General features: G+C 40.4%; 1 long non-coding RNA gene across 1 annotated transcript in view; it reads left to right on the top strand.

Annotated features, from left to right (window-relative positions):
- LOC136571313 (uncharacterized) overlaps positions 1 to 21636 on the top strand; it is a 123288-nt gene that overhangs the window by 89335 nt on the left and 12317 nt on the right. The gene's annotated exons all lie outside the window — the stretch shown is intronic.

Raw genomic sequence — 21636 nt, 5'->3', positions numbered from 1 at the left:
CAAGAAGGGTTTGAACAATTCTCTCAGTCGCATGGTGTGACCCTTGGGGATGGTGCTGGGCCAGGAATGGGATTGATGATCCTTGTGGGTCCCTTCCAGCTCATCATATTCTGTGATTCTGTGATTTTGTGATCTGCTCTGGTCCTGCTACTCCTTCATCTTCCCCATGTGGTGGTGGCACTGTCAGTGCCTTTCACTGAGTCAGCAGCCAATGTCATCGCGTGAGGCTGCACAAGTGGCCCTGTTAATGAGCCACAAGATGAAGCAGAAGTCTGCTCTTGCTCCTTCAGCCACACCAGCTCTCTCCTGCAAACACTCAGTGAAGCAGTATGCTGCTCTCCAAAAAAATAACTTGAATGTCCCCTAGTGCAAAAAGCATCAATTTTGTTCTGTGAGAGGATTTCACTTTTACAAAGTCATTTCCTCACAGCAATGCTGCCCTTTGAGGCAAAGAGATGTTTTTTTGCTCCCTCTTGTTCTAGTTGGTGGGTGTAGATAGAAAGAAAATTCCATACTTTAGAGATAAGGATTACAAAACTAGTGGATTAAATTGGTGACTATAAGGAGGAAAACCTAAATACAGAATGAGTGAAAGAAAAAGGCAAGAAGAAATGGAGGGAAGCAATGAATATCTGAGGAAATAATACACAGTGTTTCTTTTTCTCTCTACTATTTTTTCTTCCCACCACTCCTTCCAATTTAAATCTTTCCTTTGGTTGTAGGCATCAATCCAGCAACTATATGAAGCAAGTAATTAGTGCAAGTATGGAAATAGTATTATTAACTTAGGTGACCACAGTCAAGATCAGATTTCTGTTCCTTTTTTTTCCTATAATATACATGTAGAATTCTATTTCCCATGACAGAATATTTCCTTTGCAATTTGTTAATTGCCTCTTTCATTATGAAGAGAATTTGTACTCAGAGAGCTACAAAAGGCCATAGGGCTCCAACAGCACTTAGAAACAGTCAGATCTGCAATGGGAAATAAAGGGATGAATTAAATGATCCCCAAATGCTTTCCAAGGCTGGAACAAGAGCTAGGCTATCTTTTAACAAGTTAACTTCTCCCTAAACACATCCTCATTGCCAAATAGGCAAATCCGGCTCTCCTGGGTGAGAGCTGCACCTGCAAGACCCAGAGGTGCAGGAACAAACACTGCAGCTGTTTTCTAACAGGTGGGGAGCTGGATGTGAGGTCTGGGGAGACTTTGGATTTGCCCCAGTTGCAGGGTAACAGGTGTAATGCTGGCCTCCAAAAACCCTAAGTACAGACCACAGTGTGACCAACCTTCATGATAAAATACTGGGAATTCAGGTTGCAGTGTTCTAGGCTGGGTATCATCACCCTCTTCCCCCTGCCTGATGTTTTCACCAAATGAAAAACATTTCCAAACACATTTCACAAGCTGTGTCCTTTTAATTACCATTAATGATATTTAATTCTTGAAGATACAAGTCTGCTTAAATATTTATTATAAATAAGCTCTCACTATAGATTTAGAGTCCATTTTAAAATGCAAATCATCTCTAAAAAATGGATTTAAGACGGATCTTATGCAATATTTATCAATTAAAACTAGTTTCTGGGATTCATAGTTGCATAAGGATTTATAAATAAAAAATAATACTGGGGGATATGTTTCATTTAAACTATTTTATTTTCTTTAGATTCAGTTATATCTAATATTTTGGTAGTTAAATTGAAATCCTGCTACATAATTTACATCTAAGAACATAAGCTAACATCTAATTTAATTTCATCTTTTTTAGAGCAGATATAAAACATATTCTGCAGATTCATAGGGACATTGTGGGATTTTTTTATAATTAACCTGACAGGACACAAGAAATGCATTTATGGATAGTTGTTATCAGTGTTCCACCACAGTTAAAATCTTCTTGTAAAGAAATCAAGAAGGGTGTGGATCCCTCCAGAAGATCAAAGAGATCATGCATGTTTGTTCCAAGTGTTGTCCAGCCCTGGCCCTACCTAGACTGTGAGATCTGACACAATTCTGGTCACGGTCTGTATTGGTTCAAAAGAAAAACAGAAGTTCTGCAGCTGCTACGGCTGCCTGAAATGTTTGCCTGGTGTAGCCAGTCTGAACTGAATTGGAAAGTTACTGTGTAATAGTAACTTTTTATTCCCACAGAAAGAAAATATTAGGAAGTTAATATTGATATATTTTATTCACAAAGTATCTGAAACTTCCTGAGGCTGCAGAGGTTGGCAGTGTCTTAAAAACACCTACAGATTCAGAATTTTGTCCTGGTATTGCTGTGTAGATCAGTTTGTCCTGTTTTCCTGCATCCTTCTGTTCCTTATCTCAGTCTTACACTGAAAACCCCTTCAGACACAGACCAACCTTTCCTTCTGACATTGTGCCCATGGCAGGGTTGTCTTTCCCTATGAAGTCTTGATGACACAAACAATTATACCAAAAGGCCATTGTGGCAATCTGTTTAGGATTCCTGTAGTAACAAATCTCTGAAGACTTTGAACAGACCTTGTTTGAATTGCAATGAATCTTTAGGGGAAAAAAAATAAATCTGGTTGTGATTTAAATATTTTCCAGTGAGAGAGAATCCATCACATTCCTCTCCACCTGATAAATGTTAATTATCAGCATTTCTATCAATTGTTATCATTTCCTTAAAACAACCACAACAAAACCTACCTGTCTGTTTACTCAGAATTGCAGATGAATCAGATCTGCTCAGTTTAGGAATCTGCCAGGATGAAGGTTTCCTCCTGCTATGCCACTCCATCCCAAAGGATATTGTATTTCTCCAGAAATTCACCCCAGGACACATCAAAGAGTTTTGGGGGAGATTGCTTTACTTCACTAAAGAGTTAACAAGCAATAGGGCTGAACAAATAATGAAATATGTAACACTGTGGATTTCACTTCCCCCTGCTGCAAAATGTCCATGAGCAGCACATACATTATTTAATGTGGCTCTTCAGAATTGCTGCAAGAGCTGTACATTGGCGTGTGTACGTGAGAAAGGAGGGTTATTATTCCTTCCCAACCAATTGCTGGGCAAATTCCTTGCAAATATTTGGGTCTTGAGAAATATTAACTGTGATGGATCATCATTTTGGTATTCTTTCTGGACTTGGCAGGTGCTATCAGCAGGTGGAATGTATTCGGGCTTCAGCTCTGCAATGCAGACACACAGTCGGAAAATTTAAAAAATTGAAACAAAACAAAACAAATCTCCCCTTCTTGAGTCAGTCAGGGCTTACATGGGAGACTGTTGTTACAAATCTTGTGTTTGGTGGTGAAATCCATGGACAAATCTTGAAATGGATGAACTTTACTGGAGCCAGGCTGGCCCTGGGCACCTGCAGCATCATGGCCACGAGAGGTTTGAGTTCCCTGCCAATGACAGCCTTGGTAAGGAGCGGATGACAACTTCAAGTTTCACTCTTTTCCCTCTCAAATACCTGCACACCCCCTTATTCACGCCTTCAGCAGCAGGTAAAGCCTCAGGTGGGCAGCAAAGGTTAATAATCTCTGGAGGTATCCTGGTCCACCCACTGCCTCCAGGGAACGTGGACTGGGTACAGAGCACGGAAATTTCGAGGGCATTAAAATAAAGATTGCTTTTTACTAACAATCGTCTGTGAAATTAGCACCTACTTTTCCTGATTGATTGTTTGTTTGTTTTTTAAGTACCTGACACTGAAATGCAGGCATTCTTGGTATGGCTTGTATTATGAAACAAGAAATTATTTTAATTGCCCAGGCAATTCCCTTCCCGGTTGCTGCAAACAAAACGATTTCCTTCAGCAGCAGCCTGACTCATGTGGTGGTTGACAAAGGAGCTGCTCCCTCGGAGCAGGGCTGCTGAAAAGTTCTCGGGGGCTGCAGCCTCTCCCCTCACCTGGACCATGGGGGTCCAGCCAGCCCGGGGATGCTGCTGGGGCAGGGACTGATCTCTCAGCCCTTTGCTCCCAGCTGTCCTCACCCAGCTCAGTCTGCACAGACCCTGCTCCTCTCCTTTGCAACTGCTTTCATTTATAAGCATTTCAATGCTGAGTGTGTGTGGAAATCATTTTAGGGTAGGGGATGGGAAGAGCACTGAGCTGGGAGAGCTTTGAGAGCCCAGCTCTCTCTGAATTATTTCTAGATTGAAGTATCTTTGTGAAGTTTGAAGGTTTTTTTTTTCCCCTTGAGCAGGTTCATGCCCTGTAAAAGGATTCAGTTAAGACAGAAAAGCAGTTGAATCCAAAGGATAGAAAAGAGATTTTGGTACATGTGAAAATCCTGTGGATTTTCTCTCAAAATGTGCTGATCTATAAATTCATGCACTAAATGCAGGACACAAATATTACGAAAATGCATCTCTGGCACTGCCCTGCCTGTAGAACCTCCTCCTCTGGTGTAGGCTTTGAACTCACAGCTTCAAAATTATTGATTAAAGCATGTTATTATTGATGACATAATTAAAGTATGAGTGAAGGAAGGAACATGCAGCCAGTTATGGTATTCAGCCTCACTTTATTTGACTTTATGAGACACATTATTTATTTGTGTCTTGCTGTGGGATGAGATTGAAATGTGTCTTTAGATATGCTTTTGGCCCTTGGCAGGTGAAACATCTTGGATTAATATCAAGTCTTAAACCAGTAACACAATTATATGAACACCACACTTCAGCTTTCATGTTCTGGATGTTTAATCATAATGCTGTAGTTAACTAAATGCCTGTAACTGTCTCCATAAGCCTAGTAAGTCTGTATTATTAATAAAAAGGTCCTTTGCTGAGACTTTTAAAACTCCTCTATATTCTCAACACTCAGGTGAAAGAGGGAGAGATGAAAAGAGATTTTTTAGACACTTCAGGGTATAGAAATGACATCACAAGCTTTTTTCTTAAATTCATAATAGCTTTCTGCAGGCTGCACTCTACTAATGTGCAGCTTAAATAGTGTAAAAACAAACTGGCATTATTTAAGAGACACAGATTTCTCTGGAGAAATACCTATTTTTCCTGCATGTATCTCTCCTGGTAGTAGGACTGCAGAAGCACACAGATGCCTCAGTCAGAATTTGCTCATAGACACAAAAAGTCCTTTGATAGTGATACATACATGTTTTAATTAAATAGAGAAGACACGACTTCAAACTGATTCGTGCAGCAGATGATACAGCAAAGCTAATTATTATCTTTGAATCTGATAACAACAGAAGTAAAAGCTTCCTGATGCAAGGGAAAGAGATATAAAGAGTATTTGGGAAAGAATGTAATGCAGATTCAATGACTCTTCTTTTCTATTAAAATCAGATATGAAAGTAATTATAGAATTTTTGTGTGCCTGTGTCAAATTTTGCCAATGCTAAATAAGCTGGAACTACAAATTTTTAAAAAAATACCTCAAGTAACTTGCAGCATTTATCATGTCAGCATTTTCAGGTGGATATAGTGCTGGTCTGCTTTGGTGGCTGCACTTATTCAGCCTGAGATGAAGTAGAAGAGATGTTATTTATAGTTACTCCTTCCATTAAATTCGAAGCTTGTACTCTGTGCCACAGAGGAGCATCCAGCAGTCTACAGAGTTCAGATTACTCCAACTGCTCAGACTCCAGTCTGGCCTTCATTCCATAATCAATAATGATCCAGCCCTCATTTTTATTGCTACCTAAGCATAACTACTAAATAGATATGGTGGGGGATATACACCACCACTACCACTAAAACATCTTTGTTCAACATCCTGTCAATGACACAGCAACACTGTCTTTTTTTTTTTTTCTCATGCTTTGGAAAAAAAAAATATTTTTGAAAGATTAGCCATATTGATTAAATGGATTTTCCTTTAAAGCTCTAAACTCTTTGGGGAAACGTCATGCAGCTAGGTTACAGAGTGTTTTTTCACTTGCTTGTTTTCTAACTGCATATAGATTACAGCCAAAAACTTGGTTGATCTGAACACATATAGCCTCTGGAAGATGTGATCTGAGCTCAAAATTGAATTAGATTGCAAATTTTGCAAATTTTTTTGCCTTCATATCACAAAACTCTGAAGCCAAACATGCTGATCTTGAGAACACTCCAAACTATATGCCCCAAACTCATGTCCTATAAAACCCTAGAATTTACCATCTGTTGCAAAAAGAGTATAAGAGTCTCTTGGTATTGATACTATTAGTATCAAGGTTAATTATTCAATAAATAATTACATTTGGTTCAAATGATTAGCTTTTGCTTTCTGTTCTTCATTTGTTTGCATACCTGTGCCAGCTGGTCATACAGATTGAATATGATTGGGTTTCTTCATTTGGATTGCTTGATACTTTTAAACCAGGAAAATTCTAAGCAGAGCAATTTTGGCTTTGAATTTTATGATACAATTTTAGTCCTTTGAACTAAAATTTGTAAAACTCTGGGTGTCCTGTAAATACATAAAATCTAATTTGTACTTCTGAATAGTTGGGGGAGTAAATAACACAATACTCTCATAATTTGTAATAAAAAATAAAAGGAATTTCTTTTTTTTAATGTGCCAATCTTTCATGGAAAACCAAGTGGCATTTTAATAGCATTGCTAATTTCTAGTTAGTAACCAATAAGTAGAAACTCTAATTATTCAAGGTTTCTTTTTCCTACATTTTATAAATTATGGATGTTTATTATGAGTTAACTCCTTAGTAAAGGTTTGTGAAGGAGTGTTTTCTTGCCTTTAATATGAGTAGTTTTTTGCCCCTCAAATTCTGTTCAGAATTCTGAAGGTTATTTTCCTCTCCAAGGTGAATCTATGTAGAAGCATGAACTCAACTGCAAATGAAAAAGGTTGAGGGCAAAACTTGACCTCAAATTTTGATTTTGTTCAAAACCAAAACCCAGGTGAGAAGACTGCATTTTCTAGCACTCTGTCAAAAATGAGCAGTATTGGGAAACCTAAATTACTCAGGCACAGCTGAGAAGTTCACAGTGCAGTCAAGAAGGATAATGTAGTTTTCAGGTCTGTGGGTTTAAACCCAGGCAATTTAAAGGAATGTTGCTTAAACTGTTCACCTTCTAAGGAAATATGCTCAGTAGCCTCTCCAAAATGAAGACTAGCTGGCTTATCAGATTTTCTAGTAGATACCCATCTACAGACCAAGAAGTAAAGTTCTTTTCTCAACCAAAAATTCAGACAAATAGGACATACTTGAAGTAGGGAAGGGTTCAAAGCCTTGTGGTTGAACTGGAGATGTTCACCTGTTCACAACAGGCCTGGATTGCAGCAGTCTTATGTTATTAAAACTCTTATCACAGCTGGTTACAGATGTCCAAAGTATCCAAGAGTTTATGCCACCAAACTTCATGCCACAACTCCACCTTGGTAGAATATGGCTTGGAGCTTAAAAGCAATTGATAAACTGAAATAATTAAATCATGCTAGGGAATTCAGGATTCAAAATAACTCTATTCACTACTATTAACTCTGGCACTGTACAGATTGGGCAACATGGATGGCTATTCTGTATTTATTTTCTGAATATGGTCTGAATAGTAGTTGAATTAACTCCTGCATTAGGAACTTTATTCCCTGGGTTTGATCAAGGTGAATTTGCATGTACAAGCTTCACATTTTGACTGTGTGCATTAAGCATTCAGTTTGCAGGCAACCATGCACATCAGAGCACTTACAGATCATTTCAGATATGACTAGAAAAACATCAGCTCTTGGGTAACCCAAACCTGTCCCAGGCAGGTATCTCTTCCTTCCAGGCTCACTGTATCATGTTTCTATGTAAAAGTCAACATCCTTCCTGGAATGCTCCCCCTTAGGGGAAGACCAAGGGGGAAAAAACAGGGAACTTGCCTGTGAGACAGTGGTATGCCTTTGATTCATTGATCCTAAGGACAATGCTGAGACATCCTCAGGAATTTAATGGCTTTGGAGCCTGAATTCCAGTTTGCCAGTGCTTTTTTCAATTCTAAAACCATGGAAAATTGAAGAGTTTTTTTTGTTCTTGTTGTTGTGGGGTTTTTTTGTTAGGTTTTTGTTTTGTTTTTGTGGGTCTTTTTTTTGTTTGGTTTTTTTTTTTGTGTTTGGTTTTTTTTTTTTTTGCTTGTTTGTTTGTTTTGTTTTTTCTTTTCTGGCAGTGAAAATGCTGGTTTAATATTTTCAATTTGTTTGGAAAAAGAATTAGTCCTTCTCTCTATAGTCTTGTGTTCACCTATACCACAGCAGCACGAAGTCAGTAAATGAGGTTGGTACTAAAAACTGAAACCATTTATTTTCCTGTGTTTGGATCATCTGTGGATTATAACCCTGCAGCTGCACTGAGCCCCCAGAAGTCCATAAAGCTGCATTTAGTGTTTCCACATGTAGTCTGATTGCAAGGATACATTAAATACAAATATATTAAAAAGAAGGTTTCAAGAGCAGGACTGACACTCTTCCCTGTAAGTCTGGAATATAACCACACATTTTTTCTGTTATTCTAGTAGTATTAATGTAACTAAAAAATTAATTTTAATCAGAGTATAAAGTCTATCTTAAAAACCTCATTATTTATGAGCAGTGTTATAAAACAAGTAGTATTTACCCTGGAATGTCTTTAAACTTGTTGAAACTGTAAAATCCAATTAATGCTCTCTCTTCTTTGCTTCAGTCCATTCAAAAACCAGTGTCTAAGTCTTGCAAATACTGACAGGAGGGTTTGTTAGCTTCATAGAAAACATCCAAACAGTTCATGGAATTTATGCCTTGGGGAAGCATTTGTTTTTCTTGTTTGGTCAATTAAACACTGCCTTTCTTAAGGGAGGGTGTATTGTAACATCAGGCACGATAATAAACAGAAACACCAAAGGGTTGCTGCAAAAAGTTTGGGTTGATGTTGGGGTTCCAGTCATGCCTTTGGAGAGCTCAGACACTCAGGGAAGGGGTAATGCAAACTGAGGAGCCTTCTGCACAGTTTTGCTTGAGATTATTCAAACTGAATAGCTCCAAGCCTCTTATGAAGCTGATGGTGCTCTAGTGGCAAGTGAAAAAAAAAAAAAATAAAGCTACGTGCTTATTTTTTCAATGTGAGCAAAGGGAATTTTAAGCAGAAAAGTTATGAAAAAGTTATCATGGTGCCATCAAAAACACTGGGAAAGCTTTTCTGCTGAAAAGGAATAGATGTACAGAGCATACAAATTGCTGAGCTGGATGGAGGCTTAGAAAGTGCTGATTCAGCACAAAACACAATGATTTCACCGACATCTTCACGAAAAGTTTTGCTTTATTTCAATATATATAAGATGCATGATATTCACTTTAAGTTTTATTTTTATGCTTACATTTAAATTTATCTTTTTTTTGTAACATGATAATAGAAAGGTCAAAATTATATGAAGCAGCAGTGAAGTATTTTGTAAGTATGAAGTGAGTAATTAATTTTGAATTATTTCAACCTCACACAAAGATTCTGAAGCCTTGGACTTTCCCATAAGGAGGTCTCAGGTGGGGAATCACCAAATTGCAGAGGATGTGTTTCCTTTCATTGGGTCCATTTGCAGTTACTGCATTGACAGTCACAGGCACAAAGTAGACCCAGCTCTTGCTCTTTCCAGGAGGTCTGGTTGTAGAATTGCACTCAAGAAGCTCTGTCCTGTTCCTCTGTCTTTCTGGTGTGTCACCAGTGATTTAAAATGAAATACAAAATGTATTCTTCAAAGTTTCAAAATAGCTGATGGCGAACTTCCTCCTTTGATTTTGTTCCTACCTTCCCTCTACCTACTCTGTCCCTCCTGAACTGATTATGTTAAGGATAACTCTGGAAGAGGAGGAGGCTGGAAAAATACAAAAATTACACACATCTATGTAAAAAATACAAAAATTACTCACATCCCCCACTGGGTTGCCGAGCACATATAAAAACCCTGGACCACAGTCCCCAGCAAGCCTGTGGCAAACCATAAGGGGGACATGTTAACTGTGATTCTCTCACAAAGTCCTTATTAGGCTACACCAGCAGACTTTCCTCTTCTTCCTTCTCCAGGTTGCTGTGGGAGTGTAACTGATGCACTTCATTAGGGTTTGAAATGGTGTGAGTAATCCTATTGTTTCTATCACTCTGTGTAAAGTGTGTATAATCACCCTGCTTCCTCATGATGGTATGAGTAACCCCTTTTTATGACAAGCTTTTTCCATATTCCCTATTTTTTACTCTTTAACTTGTGATTCTACTCCTGCAGCTTTGGATTGATTCAGGTGAGGGGGGAGGCTGGGAGGTGGGAAGAAGGAGGGATGCAAAGAGAGAAAAAGAGCATTTTTCTTTCCCTCACCTGTAACCCTGATGTTTCAGTTTGGCTGTGGGCTGGAGATCAGATCCTAAACCAGATGAAATCCCACAGGCTGTGACTGCTGAGGGTTGTTGGTGAGGATGTGGCAGTGGAGGTGCCTTGTCCTGTTCCCAGCATATTGCAATGCTGTGATGGCCCTGACAAGGGGAGACAATGATGAGGAGGACTCCATTGATATCAGAAGGCTAATTAATTACTTTATTATACTATATTATTCTATACACCTAAAACTGAATCTGCCAAGCACTCAACCCTGCACACAACACTCACACTGCACTGAATCTCGCGGCTGTCACCCGACAGTCCCAACACTCACACACACACTCTTGGCCCTGACAGGCCAAGGAAACAAAACACCATCACTTTGGGTAAACAATCTCCATATTGCATTCTACTTCTGCACAACCACAGGCACAGCAAATGATAAGAATTGTTTTTCCTTTGTCTGATGTTCAGAGAATGTTCTTCCAGTTCCCAGAAATATTCTTGGGAAGATGTGCCTTGCTCTTCTCTGTGAAGAGAAATATGGGGCTACACCAGCAGATGGAAGTGGTGGCTTGGTGAGGGTGTCACCATCCCAGGGGCCTTTTCCATGCTCACTCTGCCAGTGCTGCTCCTATTGGCACACTTGTCCTGAGATGGGAAACCTGGGGCCAAGAAATCAAACGCAGACAACATCCAGAGTTTGCTTACAAGATCTTTTTGACAACTCTGAAGAAGGATCTGGAAACCAAAAACTTGAGCTGGTTCTGGACACAAGGATAACATTGCTCCTTACTCATGTCTTGCAGTTACCTAAAAGCATTGAATGTATAACTTGGCTTAATTATTTCAGGTGATACCTTTATTTTCCTCATGCTGTGTATGCCTTGTTCTTGCTGCTGCTCAGTATTCGGTGATGCCAGCACATCCAGCAGTTTGTAGTGCTTTCCCCAGTGTGTCCCTGTGTTCAGCTCCCTCACACAGCCATACTGGGCTCTACAGCCACATGTGTTTTGCAATATTCCTCTGCCACTCATTTCCACCAGCACTGTCTCTGCTGCAATGTTTTGCCACAGGAGGAGATGGACAGTGTTGTTCAGAGCATTTCCCAAAGGCTCAATAAGACTTTTTGTTTCTGAAGTCGAGGGTTAGTTATACTTCCTGGGAATGAGACAGTTCCCATCCTCTTGGAAGAGCAGGAGAAGAAGGCCCAAGGAAGAAAGGAGATTAAACACCAGCTGCTGGGCTGATAGATTGCTTTGCTTTACTTCCTTCTAATATATGGGCATAAACCAAAATCTTCCATCTCACACTTTGACATTTCTGGCAAACATAAATTACAGACCAATAGAAAAACAAAAGTAGCACATACCAGGAATCAGTCCCACAAACCAAACTATTTTTTTTTTTTTACTTTGCTGCCACAAACCCTTATCCCCATATTGTTAAAAGAATTCCTTCACTTCCTTCCTACATACAAGCTCAGCCCCCTTGATAGATAGTCCACTCCTTTTTAGTATCTACTGTCTTTGTGGTAACATTTTTATTTGCTGGATGAAAGGGTAAGAAACCCACTGGTGATTTTCTATTGCTGTTCATTTTTTGCAGAAATTCCTCAGATGCTCCAGCATGGATATCTTCTGGGGATCTTTTCTTCTGAAGTATCCAGCATGGAAGGGTCTTGATTCTTGTTACACAGACAGTAAATACTCAGCATTAGCAACATAGCAATGCTTAGTTGTCCTTAAGTAATTGTTGTTTCCACTGGCTGGAAAATAGAATAAATGGGAGGGGAGGCATACCCTGGGCAAGTATTGATTGCTGTTCTAAGATATTGTCAAAAAATGAGATCCACAGAAACTATAGTAAAGCATTACAGTACAAGTTGGTGAGACACTGACTGGTGTTCTGAATTGTTTTCAGCTTTGTTGAGAACATTATTGATCTTCTATATCCAAGGGGACTTGGTTTCCTCAGCATTTTCATTACAGTTTCTGGCTCACCTACAAGCACACTAAACCAAGAATACTTTGTCTGGGGAACTAAGTGGTCTCTGGTCTGCCTTGCCCTTGAATTGAATCTGACTTCTAAGAGACTTCCTCAGCCCTGATGTCGTCAGCAGAGCACAGTGTTATGTTGGAACATGAGGGAAATATTAGATCATGGAAATTAACTAAGTGGAAGGACTTAATCTAATTCCTTCATCCTAGGTTATTGTTCTTTTAGAGTCATAACAAATTAGGAAGACTATGTAGTGCAAGGAAATAAAAGAAAAACACTTTACCCCAAAATCCCCTAAGAAACAAAACAACAGGCCCTGGCTCATGATGTCTTTGCCTTGTGTTCTGATGTGTCCCTACTCTTGTCCCTTTAATATACATCATGAATTTTTCAGAATGTGCTCTCTGCTGATGTACATGGAACTGTGAGTTACAGATGTTAATAGGATGTGGTAGAAATGAGCTTTAAAATTTCTGGTGAAGAGAACTGTGCTGGCTATGGTCATAGGCTGGTGAGATGACCCACAAGTGGTGCTGAATGTCTGTGATTGCGCTGCTTTGAAAATATACATCCCAGGAGTGGGGCTGATTGGAACAGCTGCAAAAAACGGCACTTTTAAGTGTTGAGGAGAGATGATAAAGGGCATTTACCGCAAACTGAGGCTTGTGAACATGTTGGTCACAGTTCTGATACCCTGGCAGTGGCTGCCACATGAGAGAATCCCTGAGTCTGAGGACGGGCTGGGGCAGTTTCCCAGCTGCCCTCAGACAGATGGAGCAATGGATGGGTGCCAGGCTTCTCTGTGCTTTCTCGACAGGTTTTATGTGACCCAGCAGAACACTACTGAAACAGCAGGTCCTGTACCACTCATGTAGTAATAGCTAATGGGTTTGTTGCTGAAATTTTTCGGTTTTCTGTGTGCAGTTGTAAGCAACCCATTTATCTAACAGCTGTGCTATTGTTGTTTATGACCACTGACTTGAATGAGTTACCAGGAGCTGTTCAGAAGGGGCTCTTTGCTGCCTGTGGCTGTTTTCATCTATGCTCTTGTGTCCCCCAAAAAGAGCTGGGCTTTAAAAAAGTGTGAGTCAGCACAGTTGTGTCATGTCATTTATTATCATTCTTGCTGAGAGCCTTGGGTATTACCTCAACATAATTATGAAACAGGGCCCTATTGGGGTTAGCCCTGCACACAAATATGCTGAAGGGTAGTCCTGTTATAAAATGAACAGTACAATGAGAAATACCAGCTAGAGACACTAAAATGAGTGCAAAAAAACCCAAGATAATGTTTTAGCCATGAGTGGTTGGGTTAGTCTGCAACTGCCTCAGCTGAAAACATAGGATTTCTAAATTGTAAAAGGCTCCTAAAAAAAAAAAAAAAAAAAAAAAAAGCATAAACTAAGCATAAACTTTACACCATATTTTTGGGCCAAACAGAAGCAAATGTTTTGAGGTGGTGAAGGAACTGAAAGAAAAAGTGTTTGCAAAGGGATTAAAATAGGGTACTGGCAAACCTGGGCTTGCATCTCATGGTCCTTGCTGCTGAAGGACGAGTCTGTTTCTGTAGCTGGTGGCTGTGCTTCCAGTCCTGTCCTTCTCTGGCACCACACTTTTGAAAACTGCTTCATGGCAGGATTGAGAATGTGCTGAGCCTCAGAGCAGCTGGATCAGACAACATGTCCATTGCTTCAGAGAGGATTTCCAGAATCCAGCTTTGGTCCCACAGGAAAGCGCTGGATCGCCCAAAGAGATCCTGTTGGAATTCTGGATGCTGAGAATTTTAAACTTTCTGTGCTGAAAGGCACAGGCTTGCAAGAGAGCACTGCATTTGACCTGAGGCTGCGGAGAAGACTTTAAAAATTGATTGATAGCACTGGGATTACGGGTGTGCAGTTGGTTAGAAATATGTAATACACAGGGTGGAAAACTTTGAGTTTGGGGTTTTAGAATTTAGAAATAAATATGAAGCAAGATGGAGGTTTTAGGGTGGAGACAGGTTGTTCTTTACCTTCTTCTTCCTTCTCCTTCATGGGTTTGGGTGATGTTTTGTAATTGGACAGAACAGTCCTCACTGTGGGCTTTGAGGGATCAGTTATTGGGTTAAAAGGGAAAATAATCTAGGTCTCCTTTCTTAATTGGATAGTTTAGTCTTAAAAGACCTTCTAACAAGGGATAGTTAACCATTTTGTGTTTTGCTAATGAAAAGCTGCAGAACTCATGGTTGTGAGGGCTGTTTCACTGATAAGAAATAATAAACACCTCGATCTGAACATGAGCCACCACCTCAAGTGCCTTAAATCCCAACCTCGAGAAGCCACAAGATCCCATTAAAATAAAGGTTCCAGAAATTTCCAATCTCTCTGCTGCAAAACTTGATCTCAATTAGATCAAGAGCTGCTGGACCTTTGCTTTAGCTCCATGGATGAGTAACACTTTCTGGGGGTCTGGCTTGTCTCTCACTGCTGATGAAGTTTTCCTCTAGGAAAAATCTGATGAGTTGTGGTGGGTTGATTCTGGCTGGATGTCAGGTGCCCACCAAAAGCACCCAATCACTCCCATCCTCAGCTTGACGGGGAAAGAAAATACAACACAAGGTTCATGGGTTGAGATAAGGACAGAGAGAGATCACTCACCCATTATCATCATAGTCAGAGCAGACTTGATGCGAGAAAATCAGATTAATTTATTACCAATAAAAGCAGAGTAGCATAACAAGAAATAAAAAGCATACCTTCAAATACCTTCCCCCTGCCTTTCCCTTCCTCTGGGCTCAACTTCACCCCTATTTCTCCACCTCCTACCCCTTAGCAGCACAAGGGGACAGGGAATAGGGGCTGCAGTCACTCATCTCTGCTGCTCCTTCCTCCTCAGGGAAGAGGAGGACTCCTCACACCTTTCCCCTGTTCCAGTTTGGGGTCAGATATAGGGGAAGCTTCCAGCAGCTTCTCACAGAAGAAATCCTGCAGTACCCCAGCTTCCAAAGTCTTGCCTCAAAATCCCAATCTAAAGAATCATAGAATGGTTTGGGTTGGAAGGGACCTTTAAGAACATCTAGTCCAGCTTCCCTCAGAAGAACAGGGACACCTCTAATCATGACATGTGTCTAACCCCTGCCAGATGTCTAATAGGTCTTGTGGCTGAAAAATGCCACAAGATTTTAGAGAAGATTTGAATGGGCAGCAGTAATTCCGCTTTGTATGTTTCCATGAGTGCTCCATCAAGACTGGAGTACCATCATGGTGGCTGAGAGGAGATTTGATTTCTGGGTCAAGAATACATTTTCACATCTATGAATAGTATAAAACCCTTTCACATTGATCCAAAAACACACAGAACTTCTGAGTAAACACTGTTCTTCCCTTTGACTGTGGCTTCTTCCTTCCACCTTCCTTCATGGGCCAGACCTTGCTGCTGCTGCTGCTACATAAAGTTGTTCAGCTGAAGTCCATGGCAAGTGACCACAACTGGGTATCTGTCCCATGGATTGTTTTCTTCTCTGATTAAAAACTGAGGCAAATTCTTCTCATTCCCAAATTTCCCAAAGTCCCATGACAGGCCTGTGCACCAGCACACCGGTTCCCCACGAGCAGCTTGGAGTGACACAGAACTGCTCTGTGGCACCTTCAGCTGGGGCTGTTGCAGAGTGAAGATGTCATTTAGCAACTCCCTCTGGAGGGACACTTTTTCCTCCTGAAAACAGAAATAAAAGGTTTTGTGTCTCTCAGGACAGGTTCTGAGCTACAGCAGGTCAGTGGAGTCCGGGCCAAGTGAAGATTGCATCAGTCAGCCCCCAATGGTCCATGCAGGAGCTCCAAGCATGTTGGTATTGCTTATTTTACTAGGTAGGAAGGTGAACCAAACACAGCAAATATTGCGTGGTCATCTCTGCAGCCTCAGAATGAGTACTTAACCTGGGGTGGGGGAAAAAAGCCTATAAGAAGATAATGTGGGTGTGTTGAGAGGGGAGGTAATTTTTAAGCCAAAAAATAGAGTTTGGAAATAATGGTTTGATTCATATGGTTTTCTATAGCTGGAGGAAGGATGTGTATTGTTTGAGTCAAGGAAAATCTTTGGGGAGCCAGTCTGAAAATATAAAATTACATGATTAGTATGAGCATTCTCTAATTGTCTACTCATAAGACTAAAGAATACTTTTTTCCCTACTTAGCCATGCACGAGTTTTTGTGCTGAGTGGCTGCTTTTGGGAGATTGACAATACCAAAGGCTGCCTACCTTTTTCTCTCCAGTTGATACATCTGGATGTATCAGTCAAGGAATATATTGTGAAAATAGTAACATTTTAAAATTAGAATAATCACTGAGAGAAATAATTCATGTCGTAACATAAAATAGTTCAGGTAGTTTAGGAAGTGGCATCTATGCTGTAGCCAGCTGCAACTGGATCTTGTCTGTCTCTCAGTTGTGGAGTTTCTTTTCAATTGATACTGTCATTGAAATAGCTGAGACTCAACTCCAGATACCTTGACCTTTTTCTGCTTGTTTTAATGCTGGCTGATTCTTCTGGATTCCCTACTCTCCTTATTAATTATACATTGAAAAAATAATGAAGTATTATGAAGCACTGCCATGTCTGTGCAATCCAGCATATTGGATTTTTCACCTGGAGTGTCAAGCTAGATTAATTATTCTGATAACAGCAGGATTAATCCATTCATCACATACAGTGAAAAAGGCACTGTTAACATTCAGACTGAGTAATTCATGGTCTTGAGAGGTGCAAATGGCAGAACTGGCATTTAGAGGGCATTTGTGCCTTTTAAAAACCACATTCCCCTGTTACCTTCCCCCTTTCTTGGGCCAGATTCTTGCAGCAGGGCTGGCTGTTACCATGGGGGCAGGAGGCAGCTCTGTGCAGGGCTGTGTAGGTACAAATGTTTGGCAGAACCCTCCAATGTTAGGTAGAGGGTATAATTAACCTGTCATTTAACATTAAAAACAAAACATAACAAAAAACCAAAAGAAAATAAGAAAGAAAGAAGGAAGTGATTTTGTTTTTCTGGTCGCCTTAGTTCCTGCTTTCCTAAGGTGAGATTGCCAAGAACCATTACATGGCTTTTGAAAGCTGATTTGAGGTCAGACAGTGAATCAAAATCAATTCTTGATTTTTGTCAAGTGTGAGCTGCAGCCGAAGGGTCTGATTTGGGAAGAGGGTGAGCGTCCACGCTGGCATCCTGCCCTCACTGCTGCTTCCAGCTGCCAGCATCTTCTGTGCTGAGCTCCACCTTCCTGCACTTCCTCTGAACTGATGAAACTCAGGGGCAGGATTCTTTCAGCTCAAACCCCTCGTGTTCAAAAAACTTATTCTATTTTGGTTCAGGGAAAGGAAAAGAAAGTTAGATCTCTGGAATGTGGCCTCATTAAAAGAGAGGCAGGTAACTGGCTGGCTGCCTGACTGGAACTCGTCTCAGCTTCATGCACTTGTAACTGAAACAACTCAACTTTCCAGAAGTCTCTAAATGGATTGCTTTCAGTCGGAACAGTACACAGACATTATAAAACCTGCAATTACTTTTACTGTAGGGCCATAAAGTATAGATCTGTTAAAGTCTGGGTGCAGAACATATGGACATCCTACAGTTCCGACCAGCCCAGATGAAAGTCTATTATGAATGATGAAAACAAGGTACTAGAAAATCCATTAGGGCTATTTGTTCCCACTTGCAATGATAGTCTCTGTAACCACATTAAATCAAAGCATCTCTGGGACTTCATTACAAATTTCTTTTATCGATACCGTAAGTTGATATAAATAACAGTGTAAGAAAATCTGGGAGAAGAAATTACATTGCTTTGTATGATTTACGTATTTGTGATCAATTATTTAGCATTTCTAGCAGAGATGCACTTAATGTTTTCATTGGAGTGGGACCCTGTAGTGCTGGGGACCATGTGCAAATTGAGTGAACAAGAATCGCTGGCCCAGAGTGCTCTAACCATTTAAATTGGGTTAAGGACATAAGAGTGTAAAATGAGAGAGCAAAAATGACTAAACTCCTCTCCAGATACCACCACTGCTCTGGGATTGAAACTACATTCATATCCAGTGAGAATTGAAAAGACATGTTTGGTTTTGAACTCTAGGAAACAGTAAAATCAGAGACCAACAGAAACCTGCGGTCACTGTGTGTAGCAGCTCCTTCCCCATCCTCTCCACAGCTCTTCTTCTTTCACAAACAGAAACAAGACTGGCTGGTGTCTCTTCTGGAAATAATGGCCTTGATCAAGAATGGTTCGCAAAGAGGAGAAATAACTGCATGTTTTTGTGGTAAAAATTGAATCAAGACTTTCTACAAGGCCAGGCAGTGATAGGACAAGGGATAATGTCTTTAAACTGAAACAGGGTAGACTTAGATTAGATATTAAGAAGAAATTCTTTACTGTGAGGGTGGTGAGACACTGGGACAGGTTGCCCTAGGACGTTGTGGATTCTCCAGCCCTGGAAGTGTTCAAGGCCAGGTTGGATGGGGCTCTGAGCAACCTGGTTTAGTGGAAGGTGTCTCTGCACATGTCAGGGGGGTTGGAATGAGATGATCTTTAAGGTTCCTTCTAACCCAAACAATTCTAACAGTCTCTTATTCTATAATTCACATTCTTGTGTTCTTGACAAGAGTCAAAACCAGCCTTGTTCCTCCTGACCCATCAAGAGGTTTGCATTTCAGTTTGCAGACCTTGTGAGCTCAAAACATAAAAAAGAGATATTAATCAAACATGCCAATAAAGTTCAGAGAAAGTAACATGAACCCAAAACAGTGATTGCCCCCACCACCACAGATTCCCCTCCCTCTCTGCAATTTGTAATTATCATGAGGTGGTTATCAGTCCTGCAATAACTAGGCACAACAGCATGAGTTAGGAATGTATCATCAATTTATCATCACATTACCTTGTAATTTTTTTGCTTTTATTGGTCTATACAGCCTCATCATGCATAAATAGTGGTGTGCAACTTTGTGAAAATTGGTCAAAATGAAAAAGCCCACCTTGAAATAAATTATATTAAACACATCAATTTCTAACATAAATATATAATTTGTATTTTAGAAATCCAAGATGCCTGCAACCCCAAATTATAGGAACTGTGACTTGTTAACATAGATGAGGAGATGTGTCTATGCCAGTCACTGGTTCCAAAATACTTTAAACAATAAATCTGAAACTCAAACTTGCATAATGCCACATTTTCAGGGACTGCTGGGGTGGGTGAAGTTCAGACTATGATGGCAGGGGCTCTAATTACCTAAAGGACATGAAAATCCAGTTTTTACTCAAGGTGGCTTTGAAAATCTTAGACTGTTTATTCAGCTTTATCACCTCCATGCATTTGTCCCTGTGAAATGGATGTGTCAGGGAGTCATGTTCCTGTCCTGAAGGATGGTCCTGCTGTAATGAAGACAGAATTTCCAGGAGTTTTCTTTCAGGATGCACATGGAGGAGAATGGAGTGATCTTCTGAAGGCCTCAAATGGCAGAGAATTATTCATCTCCCTCTAAGTGTAAAGCCCTGGAGACCTTCCCCAAGGTCTGGGCAGTTGGAGTTGATGCCATGTGCAGGAGCAAACTCCCAGTAAAAGCAGCAATTTTTGTTCAGTCAGGGGGGCTGGTTGGCTCCAAGACAACCTGCAGCAGCTCATCCTTTGCCCTTCTTTGCTTCTGAAATCTGGGTTTGTTGTACTGTTCTCATTTTTGAAAGGAGGAACAGTTTTGAGCATCCTAACCAACCAGAGCCTTTGGGGCAGCTGCTATTCCTGATTTGATCTTTAATCAGTGTAATCATGGAAGCAGAGTGTTTTACATTTCTGGCATTCATGAAGACAGCAGAGGACCCTTCAGGTGGGCATTGCAGGATTATGTCAATATTGCCCCTTTTTCTCTTCCACTTCACTGTACCAGAAAGGTAAATCCATCAATTATGTCCCAAAAAGCTACAGATTAAATGAACACACAGCCTGCTGTCTGCCATCAGCCTGTCCCCATGGTCTCTCTGACCTGTTTGACTGAATGCCATATAGCAAAGCCAAAAAGCAGGAAAATTCCTGTCCTCACAGCAGTGACATGATATAACCAATGTCCTTTCCTCTAGTATCCCTAAAATAAACCTTTTGAGGTTCAGCTGAAGCTCCTGAAAACATCCTTGAACATGGCTTCTGAACACACCAGAGTTACAGCTTTTATGTGAATATCTATTTATACACATATGTACACATAAATATTTTTAAAAGTTAAAAGTCCAATTCAGCTTCCATTCCTTAGAAACAGAGTACATCCACTGGGTTTAATAGGAGAGTAAAATCAGGTCCCAGCTCATGAAAGGGCTTCAGTCTGAGCTTTGAGGAGGTGACACGTACCAGAGACTTTAATTAGTCATGTCAGCAAAAGCTTTGCTGACTCAGGGCTTCCATAGCTCAGCTGGTCTGTAGGGCAGCATCCAAGCTGGATCCTATAGGATGTTGACCTCTCTTGAGAACCCTGTGCAGCAGCCAACCATCTGCAAAACATGCAGAGTAATCATAATAATTCCCTTGGCAGTCTGTTTCAGAGAGGAAAGGGAAAAGAAAGAGAGAGGGAAAAAAAAAAAAGGAAATTAATTTCAGTTAGCGTTGAAATACTCCTGTGATTATTGCCTTCACATTTTTTAGTTTGGGGCTGTGTATTGGAACATTTCTACTCTCAACACCAAATGTTGTAACAAGGTCTTCAGGGCTAAGACAAAAAAGAAAACTCGTTATTCTAGTTTGGTATTCTCTCCCTTCAACAAAGATAGATCTTGATTCTTAAGAGGAAATGTGTTTTTACACATTTTTGCACAGGGGTAGTTAACATTATTTATTATAGCCACAATAGCTTTCATATCTAATTGTAGGGGTGGCCAACCTCCCTGACCCCATGAACAATATAACAAAACCTTTGTATGCCTGACAGTCTGTTTTCCCTGAATTTATAAGAAAAGGAAGGGAAATAAGTTTATGATGGGAGTTTTTGGTTTTCTTTTCCTGAAGCACTGACATATAAAATACCTCAATTTTGCTGTATTGCTGTATCTGGTGGCCTGAGCTCCTCCATTCCTCTGGAAGCCTGGCAAGGGCAGGTGTTGCTTTGCAGAACAGCTGCCTCTGGCTGGTGACTGCAGCATTATCAGGCCAAAACTGTTTTCTGTGGAAGGCCTGTTCACCCAGGAGAGGTCAGGAGGTGGAAGTGTCCCCATGTGGAGGTGAACCTGTGGCAGTGCATGGAGGTGACTTTAAAATGAAGGCACTCTTTAGCAGGTTCAGTTCTGAAATTTGTCACTTGTACAAATGGGGGAACAGAAAGTAAAATGAGAGAATTTTTCATGTAGCAC

The sequence above is a fragment of the Molothrus aeneus genome, chromosome 2, assembly GCF_037042795.1.
Source record: "Molothrus aeneus isolate 106 chromosome 2, BPBGC_Maene_1.0, whole genome shotgun sequence".
Lineage (NCBI taxonomy): Eukaryota > Metazoa > Chordata > Aves > Passeriformes > Icteridae > Molothrus > Molothrus aeneus.
The sequence above is the reverse complement of the archived record's forward strand: the minus strand, read 5'-3'. Positions and strand labels throughout refer to the sequence as shown.